Raw genomic sequence first — 17,804 nt, forward strand, 5'->3', positions numbered from 1 at the left:
TGCGGACAGGCGGTGCCGCGAGAGCGCGGGAAGGGAGGCGCCCGGCGTGACACCCCGGGGTCCTCGACATCACCCGGTGGATTCCGGCGGACTGAGACCGCTTTCAAGGAAGGCTCCGCAGCCGGGAACTGGACTCCGGATATATGCCGCCTACAACCTGCTGCCCCCGCAGCTCACCCTACGCGACTTGAAGACTTACTCTGAGCCCCTACTGACCTTGCAATGTGCCAGCGGCATCAGGAGACACACACAGATAAATGGACCGAGCTGAGAGACTTGAAACTGACCCACAGCTCACCTGGTGAATTCGTTTTCAACAGAAACAGTTCAACCGGGTAAGGAAATAGGTTCAATATCGGGGGCGGAAACAGCTTTACTGCTACCCAACACTACACACAAAAATTAATGGGAGGTGCCTCCTAAAACATAAAAGTTGAAGGCATAAACCTTTTGGAGGTTACTTTGTGACTTGGTGGTAGGCAAAGATTTCCTAAACAAGAATCAGGAAAAAATATGTACTTAAAAAAAAAAAAAAAAAAAAAAAAGACAGGGCAAGTTAGACTTCATCAACTTTAACCATATCTTATTCAAAGACGCCACCAAGACAGTGAAAACAGCATGCCACAGACAGGGAGAAAATGTTCACAAAACATATCTGACCAAACAAACAAACAAAAAACAAAAAAACAAGCAAGCAAGCAAGCAAACCCCCACACCTGTAGCTATAGGGTGCTGTGAGCGCCTCCAAACTGATAATTAAAAAAAAAAAAAAATCAGGCAACTCAAGTTTTTGAGATGGGTAAAAGACATGAACAGATCCTTTGGAAAAGAAGATACACGAGGCCAACAAAGCACATAAAAGGGTGCTCAGTATTTTTAGCCGCTAGGGAAATGGATGTTAAAATCACATCGAGATAGCACTACTGGTAAGGATGGGAAACACCCCATCCTGGCAAGGATGTGCAACAAGCACAACTCTCAGTGGTATCGCGATGAATAAATACCGTCGGGCGTGGAAGGGGCTGCCGACAGGCATTTTCAAACCCTTGAGGGTATGCCACGAGCAACTGGAGAGGTTGCTGCGATGACGCCAAGGACTACAGCCAAGGACTGAAACAGTTCCCCCGAGACAGAGATTCGCAGGAGCCAAGGTCTGAGGCGCTCAACAGGTCTGTGGAAGAGCTGTCACTTACCTGACAGGCACTTTTCTCGGGTCTTTGAAGATCCTTAAGGTTTTTTGAGGACCACGGGGACGCCACTTCCCAGCAAGGACAGCCCACGAGGCTTCTCGCTGGACAGCTGGGGACTCCAGGACTTGTTCCCGTTTGGAGGCGCGCTGAAGAAAAGCCATTTTGGTTGAGTTTCCTTACGCTCCGAGTCAGAGCGGAGAAGGTCCCGAGGTTAGCGGCGAGTGGAGTTTTCCTTTCCTTCGGGTGAATGAAGAAGACCTCCTGGCGCCCAGTGGCCAGCGGAAAGCAGGGCTCTCGGGCCCCCAGGTTCGAGGCGCTGGCGCCCCGAGGGTGGGGGTGTTTAAAGACAAAGTAAAAGGGACGGGTCGCGAGGGGCCGAGAAGAGTGCCGTGACTCGGATTCGAACCGAGGTTGCTGCGGCCACAACGCAGAGTACTAACCACTATACGATCACGGCGCGCCACCCTCCCGGCGGCCGGTCTTGCAGTCGCAATAGGACTTTTGACGCAAAGTCATTCCTGTAGCTGCACTGTTTTCTCATCGGACAAACTGCAGGTACTGGTGCTGTGGCGTCTCTCCTACCCGCTCTCGGATCTTCCTTCCCTTCCTCTGAACCTCCTACGCGATAAGGACAAAACCACCACCAAAAAACCATTGTCCGGTCTCTCAATCCGGGTCCTGGGCAGTCTCGCCATCCCGTCCCCGCCTCCCCCGCTTTTCTTTGCCGCCTCTTGGCGTTTGCCCCCTTCTGAGCAGCCGCACCCCACCCTCTCTCCAGCTTCCCCCACACCGACCGCAGCTGAGTGGAGCAAGCCGAGCGCCAGCGGCGCCGAAGGTCGGGTGCCCGCGGAATCCACGGGGAGAAACCTCCCGGGAACCAGTTGGCCTTCGGCTTCTCCCGGGAGGGGGCGGGCCACTCGCACCCCCCCAGGAGGCGGGTGGCTCCCCCTAGCGTTGAGCGCGTGCTCGCTCTCTACCGGGATGTGGGCGGAGGGTTCCCGAAGGTCTCTGTGGCGCAATCGGTTAGCGCGTTCGGCTGTTAACCGAAAGGTTGGTGGTTCGAGCCCACCCAGGGACGCGGCAGTACTTTTAGAAGGCAGAAAGGGTCCTGTCGTTTGGCCTGTGCACAACAGGAGGACCGAGGCCAAGATTCGAAGGCCACCGCGGACTCTGGAGAAGGAGAGCTCTGGAGGAAAACAGGTCGCTGCGAATCCGGACGTCCTCGAATGAGTACAACCCTCCGAATGCCTTTTAACGAGGCAGAGAAGTTTCTGCCTGCGTGTGTTTGTGCCAGTATTTATTGAATCCTTTCCTTATACTCTTTAAGTTGATTCGAGGATAGTATGGATAAAATACTGCTGTCGTCATCGTTCTTGTACTAGACGACTACTTCTACAGGGTAAAGTCCTGGAAGAGCAACTGCTCTGACGTAGTGTTTCCGTGGTTTTTCTATGATCCACTCCTTTCCCTCCTTGGCTTATTAGCTGTAACTCTTTGTTTTGTTATTTCAGCGACTGCTTCAAGCTTTATAGCCGCATACATCTGTAATTTCCCGGCTTCCCTCTAAGGGATCCCCTACCTCTTCACGTTTCTTCCCTGTCCATCTTTATGCTGTAGCCATCGTGCCGTTTACTTTTCGTGTTAGAAACCCCCAAACCCATCCTTACTACTTTGGTTTCATCTGTCTCGTGATTTTAAAGAGATTTAAGTAATAAGAAAAGAATCTTATCCATTTTCCCACGCAGTTACCAGTCTGTTGCCCTTCGGTCCCTTTGGCTAAATGCAGATTCCCATGTGGTACGGGTAACCTTTCTTGTAGTGTGGGTCTGCTGGTGATGTAGTCTGTCAACATTTCTGTGTCAGTGTCACCTTCATTTTTGAAAGCCTTTTTTGGAGGGGACATCCTCGTTGACTTTGAAGTTTGCTCCAGGGCCTTCTCACACTGCTTCCCACCAGAAAGCCCACATCATCTTCATCTTTGTGTTCTGTAGGTATCACACCTTTCTCCTCTGGCGGCTTTGCAGATTTTTTTATTCTTTTCCCATGGATTTGAGCAATATAATTAGGACGTGAATGGATATGGTTTCCTTCATGTGTCTTGCGCTCATTCATCTTGTTCGTTTGGCTCCTTGGGTTGGTGGGTTTATCATTTTTATTATGATGGGAAATTCTTCAGTTCCTCAAAAATGGCTTCTTTCCCCCCATTCTTTTCAGGGACTCCAATCACTCACATCTTTTTCTGCCCCCCCCCCCCCCCGCCCTCATCACTCATATCTTTTAACGTTGCCCTACTGTTCACTGATAGCCCCTCACTTGCTGGAGCAGACATCGCATGTGTTTTTTACACTCACCGATATCTCCTAAAGGTCGACTGCCCTCAACCTGTTCCATCAACCCCCCTATCTAATGCCTAAAAATGTGCAGCAGCACCGTATTAAGAGTTTTTGTGATTTATCTCTTAATTAGAGATGCTCTAAGCTAAGCTGATACATTAAGTAACTCAATTTAATATCCTTGGAAGAACTTAAAGATCACAGTAGATCTTCAAATTGCAAATTGACCTGACACATAATGGAGAAATGCATGGTGGGATTGTATATGATACCTAAAATGGTTTACCACCCCCACACACACACACAATTGTAAGAATAATTACATCACTGTGATTTTCAGAATTATAAGACTTAGTCTCCTTAAAAATATATAATATGATGTATTCATCTTACTGAAACACACAATTTCATATTGTATAAACTCTTAAGTAGTACTGGAATTAAAGTGTGTTTGTTGGACCAGTAAAAGCAGTATAGGAGATTGAGGCAGCTAAGGGTCACTAGGATTTTGAAGAGAAAATAAACCCAAGGCTTGTATAAACTGGAATATCATCTACCAGTATTTTCTACAGTAGTAGAAAGACTAGAAGACAACATAAAGCAGTTTTCAGATCAAAATTATTAAAGCAGTCTGATGCACACAAGGAGTCCTCTTCAGAAATACCACATGATAGAAACATCTTCTATGCCATTATATATAAATTACTGAAATCCTTAAAAGTATTTTAAAAGTACTCAAGATTTCACTTGATTTTTTTTTCTTGTAACTAGCACTGAGACCACTAATCTATAGTTAAACTGTTTTTGTTTTTGTTCTTGTTTGTTTTTGTTGTTGTCCCTGAGTTACAGATTCAGCAAGAAAGGGAGTGGGATGGGCACCTGGCTGGCTTAGTTAGTAGCGCATGCATCTCTTGGTCTCAGGATTGTGAGTTCAGCTGACACACCTTGGGAGTAGTGATTACTTAAACAAAACATGCAAAGGAAGAAAGAGAGAGAAGAAGAAAGAGGGAAAGATAGAGGCGAAGGAAGGAAGCAAGAAAGGAGGAAGGAGGGAGGGAGGGAGGGAGGAAAGAAGGAAGGGAGGAAGAGAAAAGGGGGGAAAAAAGGAAGGAAGAAAACCCCATCAATAGCATCCTTGGGACCCCCACCCCCACCCCCCGCTGACCCTTGGGGTCCTGGAAATAGAAGCTCAGGCACTTCCCCACTTTGAGGAGAGGCACAGTTGGATACAAACCACAAGTTGCCGGTGTCTGCTTGGACTCAGACTGGAGCCAGGACCAGCTCGAGGCCAGGACAAAATAAGACTAAGAACCAGGATCACAGGGCCACCACCTACCTGACAGCACCAATGCAGACAACTCTGGAAAGCTCTTGAAAACTCCTTCTTTTTGAAGAATTTTCCACCTGCTCCCCTCATCCTCCCCCCAGAGGAAAGGATTCTTCCCCCATTTGTTGGGCCAGGACCCTTTCAGATCCCTGCAGGGCACAGACAACCAGGAGGGCAGGAGCTAAGGGGGAGCTACACCTCCCTGAGGGGTCCGTCTTGGGGTGGGGGGTTCTAGGGCTCACGCTGACCCTAGACCCTCTGCCCATCAAAGCCACCAGAAGGAGTCCAGAGGGCAAGTGGTTGCGGGGCATGACACCCTAATCGTGTTCCTACAGGTGCAGGGCACAAGCTGGCCTGCACCTTCTGGGAGAGGCCATTCCACTCAGTCCACCTGAAGCTTCTCTACAGTCTGAGGGCAACAGGTGTCTGGTTCCTGAAGGGACCAGAGGGGCCTCCTCCAGAGGACAAGCCCTCCCCTTAGCCTTGGAGGAGAGGTCCTGCAGAGGCTGGTTTTGAGGGACATTGCCCAAGGAAATGAGCGACAGTGGCCCAACTAATTATCTTGAGAGGTCTTCAAAGGGTGTCCAGACTGAATATATTGGGGGGGGGTAGAGAGAGAGAGAGAGAGAGAGAGAGAGAGAGAGAGGTGTGTCAATGTGGGAAAATGCTAACTGGTGCACTGAGGTGAGGGATACAGGATGTTCCCACACCTGCAACTTGTTTTGTGTGTTTCAAAATATGTTTGTTTCTTTGTTTTAAAGGAGTGATCCAGTCAAATTGCAGGTTCTCTGTAGATGAAAACCCTTGAAGTGAGAGGTTAGGTTTCTGAGGGGGATGGAGGTGAGCTCCTGCCCTGGCTGCTCATCCCAGCTCTGCTCTCCCACCCAGGTGATTCCAAGGAACATGAGTCTGGTCCTCTGGCTCTTAGGGACTCACTGCAGAGGCACCTTTGCACGTGCCCTTTGGTGCACAGCACATTTAGGGGAGGAAAAGGAAAATCCTAAGTAAGGAGACAGTGCTGAAAGGTCCTACTGACTGCGACTAGAACCTGACCAGTAGCCGTGAAAAATCCAAATTGTATCCCACAGATCACCAGGCATCCACACAGGATCCCTGCTTTGGCCCTTGCAGATGAAAACCCTGAAAATAAAGTTAGATTTCTCAGATGGGCAGAGCAAAAGTGGGGCGATTCCCAGCGGCCCACAGCTCCCAGCTCTTGCCCTGCTGCTCTTCATCTCTCCCAGCCTCAGCAGCACTTTGGGCTCTGAGGTCTGACCCCAAGCTAACTGGTCGGTGCTCCATTCTAGTCTAGCTTTACTCCTGTGTGTGGCAGAGCCAAGGCCATGCTCTCTTGGTGAGCCTCGGTTTCCCGATGAGTAAGGTGCGGGTGAGGAGCAGAGAGTCCCTCTATTGGTGGCCTCCCAACTAACTCAAGGGCTGTCCTGATGATGGCACCTGAAGGGCTCCTCGGCTCCCCCGTGGGCTCATCGGGTGGAGCCTGAAACGCCGACTCGACGAGTCCCAGGTGCAGTTCGTGTTCTTTGGTTCTGTGGGGGCAAATCCACCTGTTGCGCCAGCGGGCTGGGCTCGGGAAAACCAAGTGTACGGCTCCGGGAGGACGTGGTCGGTTCTCCGAGCCCGGGTGCCTGTCCGCCTGTAGAGCGGATTGAGGCGCCAGTGGAGCAGGTTAGGGGGTTTCTGGAGGTAGAGGAAACGTGCGTTGGGCTTTGTCCCCGGTGCCCTTCTCGGCCTGCCTGACTGGTTGCGGCCCCCGCTCTCCAGCGAGGCCGGCAGCGGACGAACGAGGCGAGGTTGTCAAGTGCGCAGTAGGCTGTCAGGAAGCAAGGGAGCTGCACCCTGGCTTCGTGTTTGTTTCTCTGAAAGGAAAATGAGGCTGCGCACGCTGCCTTCCCCTTGGCTCCAAGCGTCCTCCCTTGTGTGTTGTCAACACGAGGACTAGGGGGGCAAAAGGGTGTTGTTTCCGCCCGGTTTCGAACCGGGGACCTTTCGCGTGTGAGGCGAACGTGATAACCACTACACTACGGAAACGAAACGCGCTGCAGGATTTCATGCCGGAGCCTGAACAGCTTCCGTCCTGCCCCTACTGTTGTGCCCACCACCTTCTTTCCTAAGCGCAAAAAGCCCCTGAAGGGGGGCTTTACCCTCCAGGTAAAGGGACCGCAGCCCCGCTGCGGCGCCGGTTTGGGATCCCGCGTCTCCCCCGAGGAAGCGAAGAGCCGGGGGCCGCCGTCAGTCTGGCTTCGGGATCCGCATCAAACGCAGGGCTTCCACATCCAGAACGACGCGCCCCGGTGCCGAAGGCGCCCCGCCGACTCCCCAGCTCCCGGAGGCGGCGGGTCACGTGCGTCCCAGCCCCAGGCGCCCCCTCCACCCGGCCGGGGGTCACCCGCCCTCTGGGGCTGTCGGTGGTCCGTTTCGCTGCGGGGCGGTCGGTGCTCTCGGCTCGTGGCCGCTGCTCGGCGCCTGGAATCCTCCCAGGAACCGGAGGACGCCCTCTGCCCGGCCTCCCGCCTGCGCCGCCGCGCCTGCCCTGCGCGCTCTGCCCTCCCCGGCCCTCTCTCTCTGCGCTTCTCCGCGGTCCTCTCGCCAAACCGCAATCTCTTTGGTATCCTCGGGTGGTCCCTCGGGTTCCTGCCTGAGCTGCCTTAAAGCCACTGACAAGACGCTTGTGGCCATGACCATCGGACAGTGTCTAGTGAAATCCAGGCACGGAGGGATGAAAAGGAAGCGCAAGAAATGGTTTTTAGAGTTTGGCACAGAGCCCAAGAGTCACAGAGTCCTGACTGGGGAGGGAAGGGCTATTCCTACCTGGCGTTTAGGAATGACTCTTGTCTGGGCTGCCTTGGTGTCTCTCTGTGGCTTTGCAGCCAGACCCGAATAGGCTGGTGGTGACACTTGGTGTGACCAGAGCCACCTTCACAGAGACCTTTAATTTGTGAGAGAGAGACAGAGACAGAGAGACAGAAAGAGAGAGAGAGAGAACGAACAAGCAGGAGCACCAGCCACCAGAGGGAGAGGGAAGCAGGCTCCCCGCTGAGCAGGGAGCCTGAAGTGGGGCTCAATCCCAGACTCTGGGATCAGGACCCCAGCAGAAAGCAGAGGAGACGCCTAAACTACTGAGCCACCCCCACAGAGGCCTTAAGTACTGGGAGCAGAGTGGAGAGGAGAAGCCTAGAAAAATAGATTTTTCAAGTTGTTTTCTCTCTGTGTCCCCCATTCAAGTGTGTAGGACCTTACTGTGTGGTATTGATTGCAGTCCATTTAAAGCACGACCACTTTCCTGATATTTGGCAGTTTCTCATAAAGTTAAAAAATATACCTACCCTGTTACCTGGTAATAAATTGCTATTAACTTCCCGAGAAAAACGAATGCTTACATCCAAAGGAAGCTTCTACACGAACATTGGTGCGATGTCATTTATACTAGGCCAACCTGGATAAAACTCACATGTATTTTCAGAATGGATTAGTACTGTGTAGTAAAAACATTCAAACTATGGATAAGGCAGTAACACGAATAACTCCCTCAAACAGTGTGTTCAGCAAAAGATGCCCACCATAAAGGCATGTTTGTACACCTAAAACCTATGTATTCAAATGCACCTATCTGATACTCCTGTGTGCTCCCACTGCCAGGAAGTATCAGCCGAGAACAGGGCTTCCCTTTTTTAAATATTTTGCCAGGAAACTTCCTGAGCTGATGGAAGTACATTAGGCTGGCTGATACTCACAGAGGCTTATACCTTTATCACATTTTGCGGTATACTTAATGTTATAACCTTAACATTAAACATAAAGTTAATTAACAGTGTCTCTGAATGACAGATTAGACCACAGGACATAACAGGTATAGCCAGAATATTCCACCCCAAAATAAAGTGAATTAGTTTTAAAACCTGAGAATTCTCAAAAATATTATTTTAGTTCTATGTAATATTAATTCAAGATTAAACTATATATTTGTTTCATATGTACACAAATAAATTACTTTTTTCATGTAGTCTATAAAGTCTATGCAAAAGACTGAATATATTAGCACCTTTAACACCTCCTAGACAATGCTAGAGCTCTGGAACATCTCAATTCCATTTACTCCCCTCATTTTTGGGTGTTTGGCCTTACTTTCATTTCAACATACATTTTGAATTCATAGACATTATTATTATTGTTTGGATAGTGATATTTATTTGACTTAGTCACATATTTAACCTATCTACCTGTTGCTCTTCATTCCTACCTTCATTTTTCCACATTTTTCTTGCGCCCAGGTAGCCTGAAGAGTTACCTTTTGCATTTCCTTTAGTTGGGGTAAGCTACTAATGTGGTAAGGTCTTCACTTCCTCTTGACAGATATCTGGCCAGGGATTAGCAGCACCTAGTAGGTTGGAAATGATCTTGCTCTAACCCTTCCCTAAGGTCTCCTTTTTCATTGTTTTTGCTGGGAATTCAGCTTCCAATCTTCGGACGATGTAATAGGAATTCACCACCCACTCCCCATCCAGGTGCTGCTATGATTGTTTTCATTTGTCTTTGGAGTTCACCAGCTTGGGCCCCTGATTTTCTTGTCCTTCTCTGGCTTGAAGTTCACTGATCTTCTTCCACATGTGGTTGGATAGATCATCACAATTTTTCCTTAATCGTCCGTAATATCTTTCTATATGGTTTCCGCCCCATTTGCTGTCTCCTCCAGCCTCCGAGACTTTAATTACATGTGTGTTAGGCCTTCAGGACATGGCCCATATCTCTATTACACTGCTTTCTGAATTTCTCTTCCTTTCAGCTCTCTATGCTTAAGCCTGGAGAGTTTCCTTCTCCTTACATAGTTCCAGGATAATCACCTCTCTTCCAAACTGCTATGAAACTCAACTATTAACTCTTTAAAATGCCAACTATTATGTATTTTATTTCTGTAGTTTTTATCTGATTTTTAAAATGGATTCTGTTTCTCTGATGAAACTTTTTATCTTGTCATCCCTTTTCTGGTCAGCTGAATCATACCACTTTATCTTTTTAAAGTAATTGTAGGTAACTTTTAAGTAATTTAAGGAACCTCTCTACACCCAAGGTGGGGCTTGAACTCACTAGTCCAAGATCAAGAGTCCCCATGTTCTACTAACTAAAATAATAACTCATAACTCAGTATCTCAATCACCCATGAGTTAGTTTCCATGGTTTGCTTCCCCACCCCCTTGCTTCTCTTCCCTTACAATCCTAGAGTATTGTGATTGAATGATGAAACTGTTGTGTGAACAATGATAGCCTGTTTGAAAGATGTTGTCTTTCTCTGAAGATATTCACCCTCTCCCTCAGGAGGCAGCAGAGGAACAGATCGCCCCTAATCCCTGACTAAGCTGATTTACAGTTTGTTTGCCCTCAGGGGAAGCCTCAGTCTCCAGCTAGTTTGCTCGAACTGCTGTGCTGCAGATGGCCAGGGCTCCCCCACCTGAGACCGTGGCATGTTTCCTCGGGCCCTTCCTCTTCGATGAATCCTGAACTTCAGCTTGTATCTCCTTAGCACCATGGCAGTGCTGAAAATTCCACTTTCTTTTCAGCCACACTCTGCTTGCCTTCTAGCCTCTTATGTGCACGTAGCTTAATTTGCGAATGTGTCCAGGGGAAATTCTGTCCCAAGCATGCAGCTCACTTAACCCACTCCAGGATCTTGGCTCCTCACGTCTGAATCCTTGGTCAGCTCCACATGTGCTACCCCTTTCTCCTCTCTCTCTTGTCCAGATCTATGAAACTTTTTTTTTTTTTTTTTAAGGATTCTGATCATTTATTTGACAGAGAGAGACACAGCGAGAGAGGGAACACAGCAGGGGGAGTGGGAGAGGGAGAAGCAGTTCGCACAGAGCAGGGAGCCGGATGCGGGGTGGGGGTAGGGGGCTGGATCCCAGGACCCAGGGATCATGACCTGAGCCGAAGGCAGACACCCAACGCCCAAGGACTGAGTCACCCAGGAGCCCCTCTATGAAACTTCTTAATGTGTTGCTGTTTTCTCTGACTCTTACTAGCTGCCATCTCTCCAGTTCCTCAAGGTCTTGTTCCTGAGGGGGAAAAGGCAGAAAACTAGTTTTATTCCACTGAGCTTCTCTTCACTTTTCTCTTCTCTTTCGCTTCTCTCCAGAATTCCTTCAATGCAGACATTATTTCTTTTCAAGGTGAATGCCGGTTTACTGCAAATACACCGTCATCACTGAAAGATGACATCTACAACTTCCAGATAAATTATATTTTCTTTTTCTTAAAAGAAGGGGGGATCACTAGTGCATACTTGAAGTTTTCTTATAATACCTGGATTAAGTATGACCAGATACTAAAAGCTCTTGCTAGAAGCATGTGCAAAAGACTGTCCACCATGAGCTGAACAATCATCATGCCTGTCCAAGGTCCAAGGATTTGAGGACGCTGGATCCAGGCCCCTGCTGCACTATCTCCACTCAGATGGCTTTCAAAATCATTAAGTAACCAGTTTTTCTGGTGCTGGTCACTAATATGCCAACCAAACCATTTAACACCCCTCATTTCTTCTGAGGAATGTTGAAAGCTGGCAGTGTGGTACAGTTAGAAGTGGAAAGCAAAGTCTTAATTCCCATTGTACTAGCAGCTTTCTCAGAGCTTCACTGTGCGACGGGCACACGGTTCCTTGTGTATCCAGCCCACATACAACCCCGAGACAGTGCAGGTTCTGACCACCCTCGTTGCAGATGAGGACACTTGGGCACCAGAGGGCTGGCTGACTTGCCAAGGGCCCCATCCCACTGATGGTGAGAGCCAGCACTCAGAGCCAGGCCGTCTGCCCCCAGAGCCCCTGTGCTGGGCCATCGTGCCAGTGCTCACGGAGAAGACTTCACCAAGATTTCCCTCCCCTCCTTCTTATTCAACACCCCTCATCTGAGGAAAAAAAAAAAAGAGAGAGAGAGAGAGAAGATTCAAAGTAAAGCCTACAAAACACTGAGAACTAATTGATGACATAGAAGAGAAAGAGCACAGAAAAAGATTTAGTCTTCCCCAGAAACAGACTCCATGGCTTCAGGGATGATGTAATCACATCTCCCAGCCAGAAGCACTTCTGAAATCTTGATTCTTCTTAATGATCTGAACAGGGAACATCCCCAGGGAGTCCAGAAAAAAACAAAAACAAAAACAGAAAAACAGTTGACAGTGCCTTTTGTGTTGAAAGCCCAGAGGAGACAGACAGGTGAGCATACCTGCCTACCTGACTTAGGGCAAAAGGGAGTGCTCCTGGGAGGGACAAGGCTAAGGGAGGCCAGTCCCTAAAACTGAGACAGAATCATGCTTCTCCAAGTTCATTAGGAACAGAGCACTTCCATATTTGACCACATCCATGTACCTTTATCACTGATGAGCTAATAGTTCCCACACTTTTGATTTATTTTTAAAATTAATTGTATATCAGCATCACAACTGAAATACCAGTAGGAACTACCACAAACAGGATGTAACTCTAAAACTACATAAAAGGAAAAAATCGAGTTGTTATAGTTAATAACAGAAGTAATAAGCAGAGCCCAGGAGCCTCCACAAGTATTCCGTTGAGGTGTGGGCAGGGGCAGCCTTTAGAGGAACCTAGAGCAATGTTGGGCTTGAGTGATCAAGGCAAGAGGCCCTGGTCATGCCCGGTTCACCACTGCCCTGCAGGAGCCAGGGTCTGGAATGGGTTCCTCTTCACCAGCCCAGGGAAAGCAGGAAAGTCCTCCTCTCCACTAAAGCTCAGGGAAAGCGGAGAGTTCAGTACAGACACAGGAGCTGCTGGTCCTAGGGATGTACTAGGTGGACTAAAATGAATCTAATGCTGAAAGACAAGTCTAGACCTTCAAATAAACAAATCTCATGTGTACTGACGTGCCAGATGAATGAGCCAGATGTGCAGTTTCAAATGCGGAGGCCACCGGACGCCTATGGCAAGTGAGTGCTTGAAATGTAGCTAATGCTGAGAAACTGAATTTTCAAATTTGTTTTTTGTACTTCATAATTAAGTTTAAATAGCTACACATAGCCCTGGCTACAGTATAGGATAGTACAGGTTAGATAATAACCAGCATATCACATCTGGTGAAGCTGACTAACTCATCGTCTGCCTAATTGCTCTGCAGCAGTAAACAGATTAATGACACCTCGCTTTTTTTTTTTTTTTTAAGATTTTATTTATTTATTTGACAGAGATCACAAGTAGGCAGAGAGGCAGAGAGACGGGGTGGGGGTGGGTGGGGGGAGGGAAGCAGGCTCCCTGCTGAGCAGAGAACCCCATGCGGGGCTCGATCCTAAGACCCTGAGATCATGACCTGAGCCAAAGGCAGAGGCTTAACCCACTGAGCCACCCAGGTACCCCAGACACCTCGCTTTTAATAACAATTCTTTTTTTTTTTTTTTTTTTTTAAGATTTGTTTGAGAGAGAGAGAACACAGAGGAGCAAGTCGGGGGGGAGGGGCAGAGGAAGAGAGGAAGAGGGAAGGAGAGTCTTGAGCAGACCCCATGCTGAGTGCAGGCCCAATAGTTCAGGACCCGAGCCAAAACCAAGAGTCTGATGCTTAACCCACTGTGCCATCCAGGCACCCCCAAGAACAATCCGGAATTGCTTTCTTCAGCTGCCTAGATACTGCTGAATGTCAGTTCAACCCCAGGGGCCATCTCTTCTGCTGCCTCTGCTTCCTCATCAGATCCACACGGCTTCCCCAAGGGAACAAATGGGAGCCTCAGCCAGTCCTGCCCTCTCACAGGTGGGGTCTCCGTCCCTTGGCTGGTCATGGGGCTCTACCCAGGTGGTGGCTTCAGGCCTTTCCCCCCAGGTCTGACTGATGTTGCTGAAGAACTGTGTTGGCCCAATGTTGTACACTGCAGAGGTTTCCTTGTTTTTGAAAGTCCCTGGGACGAGAGCATGACTCCAGGCTCTGGTTGGCAGGAGGTCACATAGAGCCATGCCATCTCTGTGCGGATTAGGTGAGGCAGGAGTAAGACAGTCATGTCAGCCACTGTGCGTCTCTGGTAGAACTTTTGTCCCATTCCCAGGACACTGCATTTGATTCTCAAGAGCAGCGTTTTTACTGAATTGTGCAAAGCTAACTTCTCTATAGCACAAAGAGGACTGCGGAACAAGAATGGAAGTCATGAAAGAGTAAAGACAAAGTTCTGAGACAGCACTTAAATGGTGATGGCGAGGTTTTGACCTTCCATGGGAGCCAGAAGGCCAAGCCCAGCAAAGCTCTGTCACCTCAGGGACTTTGACTCTGGATGGATGCCAATACTCTTCATTCCCCAAGTCTGTCCCAGACTGAAAGAACACCCCAGAGCAAAGCGAAAACACAACAGGTCTCCCAGATCCACCAGAAGCTGAGGGTGGGACACAAAGGACCAAAATGGAGAGTGACCCAGAGACAGAGAAAAGGACAATGGGTGTATTGACCAAACACTAACCGGGAATTGGCTTTATTTAACGACTAGATGGTCGTTTAACTTCGGATGGTCCAAGGGCTACATTTCCACAGAAGAATTTCCACCCCTCCACATATTTCAAAGCTAGCTATGATGTGTCTACAGAGGTTCATATGAAAATTATATTTCTGTCAGTAGTAAAGAGATTATGAAAGAGTTATCCCACTCATTGTCGACTTACAGAAATGGAACAGCTATAAGAATGTTGTCATTTAACAAAGAGAAAAACAGGATTTAGAAAAGAGACAGAAAAGGGAGGAGAAAGAAAAAACCCTACAGAAGACTTGAGAATATTTTGGTTTTGTTTTTCCTTTCCTTGGTAAACGGATCAGCTGAAAGCCAGCAAACAGCTAGTCTAAACAATTAATTCTGGTGAAGCTGCCTCACTCGTCAGGTCAATATTTTTAGCTATTTGTGTGAATGCTCCCAGAAGTTCTTCAAAGTTTAGTTGTGGGATGAATGTGGTGACTCCGCCTCCCCAGTTTTCTTTGTGTAATACCTGCCAGGCCCTTGCTTTGGCACCTCTTAATTCAGCCTAACTGAACTACTTTCTCCATCAGGATTTCTTAAGCTCATAACCATCCCTGTTGAGCCATAATTATTCTGAAAAGAGCAGATTTGACGATGCCCACTTGGGTATCACTTTGACACACCTTTAACAGTTGAATATCAACTTAAGGTAATGGTTGTGAGCAACACAGAGGTAATTAGATAGCAGGTAGCACAGGAAAGCCAACAGTCTGAGGACAGCAAAAATATCACAATAGATACTTTAAATTTACTTTGCCTTCTTGCCTCAGCCAAACCAGAAGTATCAACTTCACTTCAGCCTAGCCCAGTGGCTTTGAACTTTTTCCAACCAAGGCCTATTAAATATAAAGTACAAAACGTGGACCATTTAAAAGCCTTTACCAATATAAGCCAACCTGAATAAGCACTGATGTAGTACCAACTAAAGTTCAGAACATTAGCAGACCACAGAAATCTTCCTCATGACTTTTCCCACCCAAGAGCTCACGGAGTCATCTCCATCCCAAAGCCCCACAACCCCCCCACATTTTATCAGTATGTATGTGTGTGTGTGTGTGTGTATTTATGTATATATTTGTCTTTGCTTTCACATAAATTAAATCATAAAGAATATATATATATTTATTTATATATTTTTTTTTTTTTTTTTGCGGGGGGAGACAGGCATGGTCCGAGTTCTTCACTCACCATTATGTCTGTGATATTTATCCATGTTTTCCATGCAGTGCTTGTTTTCGTATTCCTTGTATGAATTATATCCCAGTATACTTATTAAGCTCTTGGATGTTTGAGTTGGTTCCAGTTTAGGATATTTTGGATTGATATGAACATTCTTTTCTATGTCTTTTAGTGGACATATACATTTCTCTAAGACAGCCCGTTTCAATAAAAATATAATGGCAGTCACATACAGTTCTAAATTTTCTAGTAGATACCTTTTAAAAAGTAAAATGAAAGAGTAAAATGAACATCTATCTAATATTGTACTAGACCTACTATATCAAAATATTGTCATTGCAACATGCAATATTAACAACTTTTCGGGTGTTCAGTAGCTGCATGTAGCTTGACCTCTCATATTGGAGAGCACGGGACTAAGGTATGTAGCTAAAAGTAGAATTTCTGGGCCACAGTATATAACCATGAAGGCATGACCCTTAGCTGACACTGCCAAATTTTTTTCCCAACAGTTTTGGAATTTATTTTTACCGTTTCCAGAATTAAGAGTCTCCAGTGCTCCTCATCCTCTCAGCATTTGGGATTGTCAGTCTTTTTTTAAAGTCAGATTTATAGAGATGTAATTTACATACAGTAAAATTCATGAACATTAGATTATGCTACATTCTCTTCAGTGATACTTGTACATGAAACTGGATTTTGGTGGTTGCTGTGATAAAAAAAAAAACAAGCACCGTGCCCCCCCCCCCAAATCAGTGTGTGACAAGGAATGAAGCCTGAGAAGGTCTGAGAAACTGTGCAGTGCACAACACCAAGGCATATGATTTCGAAATGTCAGAACACTGAAAACAAATCATTCTGTTAAACTTTTGTAGGGAGTCAAGAGAACACCCAAGAATATCCACAGCACCACCCACATACTCTCAATATACAGAAATATATATGTGAACCAAGCAAACAATAGCATTCCCCAAGTACATACCAGAAAATACCAACCAGAATCCTCAGGACAACAGAAATCTAAGAGTCTCACAGGCTATATTAGTTGTCATTTACGACCTAACAGAGAATAAAGATCCCTGGCAACTACCACTCATCAGAGATTAGTCCCAGGAATTCACTTCATAAAATTAAACCACAGTCACACACTGATGCACGCGGATAGGGGAAAATAATGATGCACAATGAGAGGAAGAGAGAGAAAAAGAAGAGTTTTCCAATCACCCTACTTAGTATGTAAAAGGCAAAGAGCTCACTTTCTGCCCATGAGATTCAACAGCACTGAGCCAACAGCACTAACGGTCCAGGTGTGCAGGAGGAGCAGGATTCTATTGGCTCCACTGAGATGTCTGAGCTAATTTTCATGGACATAGCAGAAAACAAACAACAACAACAACGACAAAAAACTGTCATGGAATACTGCAGTTATATGCATGCCAAATGATAGGCCAGACCATACTCTAAGAGAATCAGGTTGGGGAGATGGGGCCGGTGGGTCTTATTTAAGAGCTGATGTGAATTAGATAGGACCCGGAATCCAGTAACATTTTTACGTGAAGAAATGTGCAAGTGATAAACAGCAGGAAAGACGCGGAACTCAAGTTAAAAGTTTGGCACTCCGTCCCTGGGTGGGCTCGAACCACCAACCTTTCGGTTAACAGCCGAACGCGCTAACCGATTGCGCCACAGAGACACAAGCTCCTCGGCGTCCCCCGCCTTCTTAGGTAGTCAGTAGCTCCTTACCTCGCAATGTGCCGTGCACTGGACAGTAGACGTTCCAAAGCCTTGGAAATCCCGAGACCAGGATCGCAGCAGACGCCGCGTGCTCATCACGTGAAACCTGGGCGCCGGGCGATTCTGAAGACAAAAGGGCACCCCAACGGCCTCTCCCCCTTTGCTCCCCACCCGCCTTAAACGCTAGGGTCCTCGTGGTCTGAGGCGAGTGGGCTCCGCGGGACGGTGCAAGTCGGTGGGCTCGCCTGATGGCACTTGCCGTTTCTCCGCCTTCACCAGACGGCCCTTCGTCGCCACCTGTCCTCAGGGGTGCGGGGGACCTGCACCAGGACCGCTGTGCGGGCTGGAGGGGGTGCGAGGAATACAAGTGGTCAGAAGGAGAGCATTTGTCCACATTCGGGGATGCCTTCGAGGCGGGGGGTGGGGGCGCTTCCGCTGCCGCCTTCGGTTTCCCGTGCCTAGCAGGCAAGCTCTGCGCGGGCAGCGGTCGTGGTGATGGTCGCTCTAACGTCCCCACGCCGAGACTGGGGGTCACTC

The 17,804-nt window shown here is 47.8% G+C and overlaps 4 non-coding genes across 4 annotated transcripts; 1 reads left to right on the forward strand and 3 right to left on the reverse strand.

The window, feature by feature from the left end:
* Nucleotides 1-1,575: 1,575 nt before the first annotated feature.
* TRNAH-GUG lies at nt 1,576-1,647 on the reverse strand. The gene has a single exon. It is a non-coding gene; the product is annotated as a tRNA-His (tRNA).
* A 547-nt stretch (nt 1,648-2,194) lies between these two features.
* TRNAN-GUU lies at nt 2,195-2,268 on the forward strand. Its single transcript has one exon. It is a non-coding gene; the product is annotated as a tRNA-Asn (tRNA).
* Nucleotides 2,269-6,826: 4,558 nt separating this feature from the next.
* TRNAV-CAC lies at nt 6,827-6,899 on the reverse strand. Its single transcript has one exon. It is a non-coding gene; the product is annotated as a tRNA-Val (tRNA).
* A 10,253-nt stretch (nt 6,900-17,152) lies between these two features.
* On the reverse strand, nt 17,153-17,226 carry TRNAN-GUU. The gene has a single exon. It is a non-coding gene; the product is annotated as a tRNA-Asn (tRNA).
* Between the last annotated feature and the right edge of the window lie 578 nt (nt 17,227-17,804).

The sequence above is a fragment of the Mustela erminea genome, chromosome 10 (genome assembly GCF_009829155.1).
Source record: "Mustela erminea isolate mMusErm1 chromosome 10, mMusErm1.Pri, whole genome shotgun sequence".
In the NCBI taxonomy this organism is placed as follows: Eukaryota; Metazoa; Chordata; class Mammalia; order Carnivora; family Mustelidae; genus Mustela; species Mustela erminea.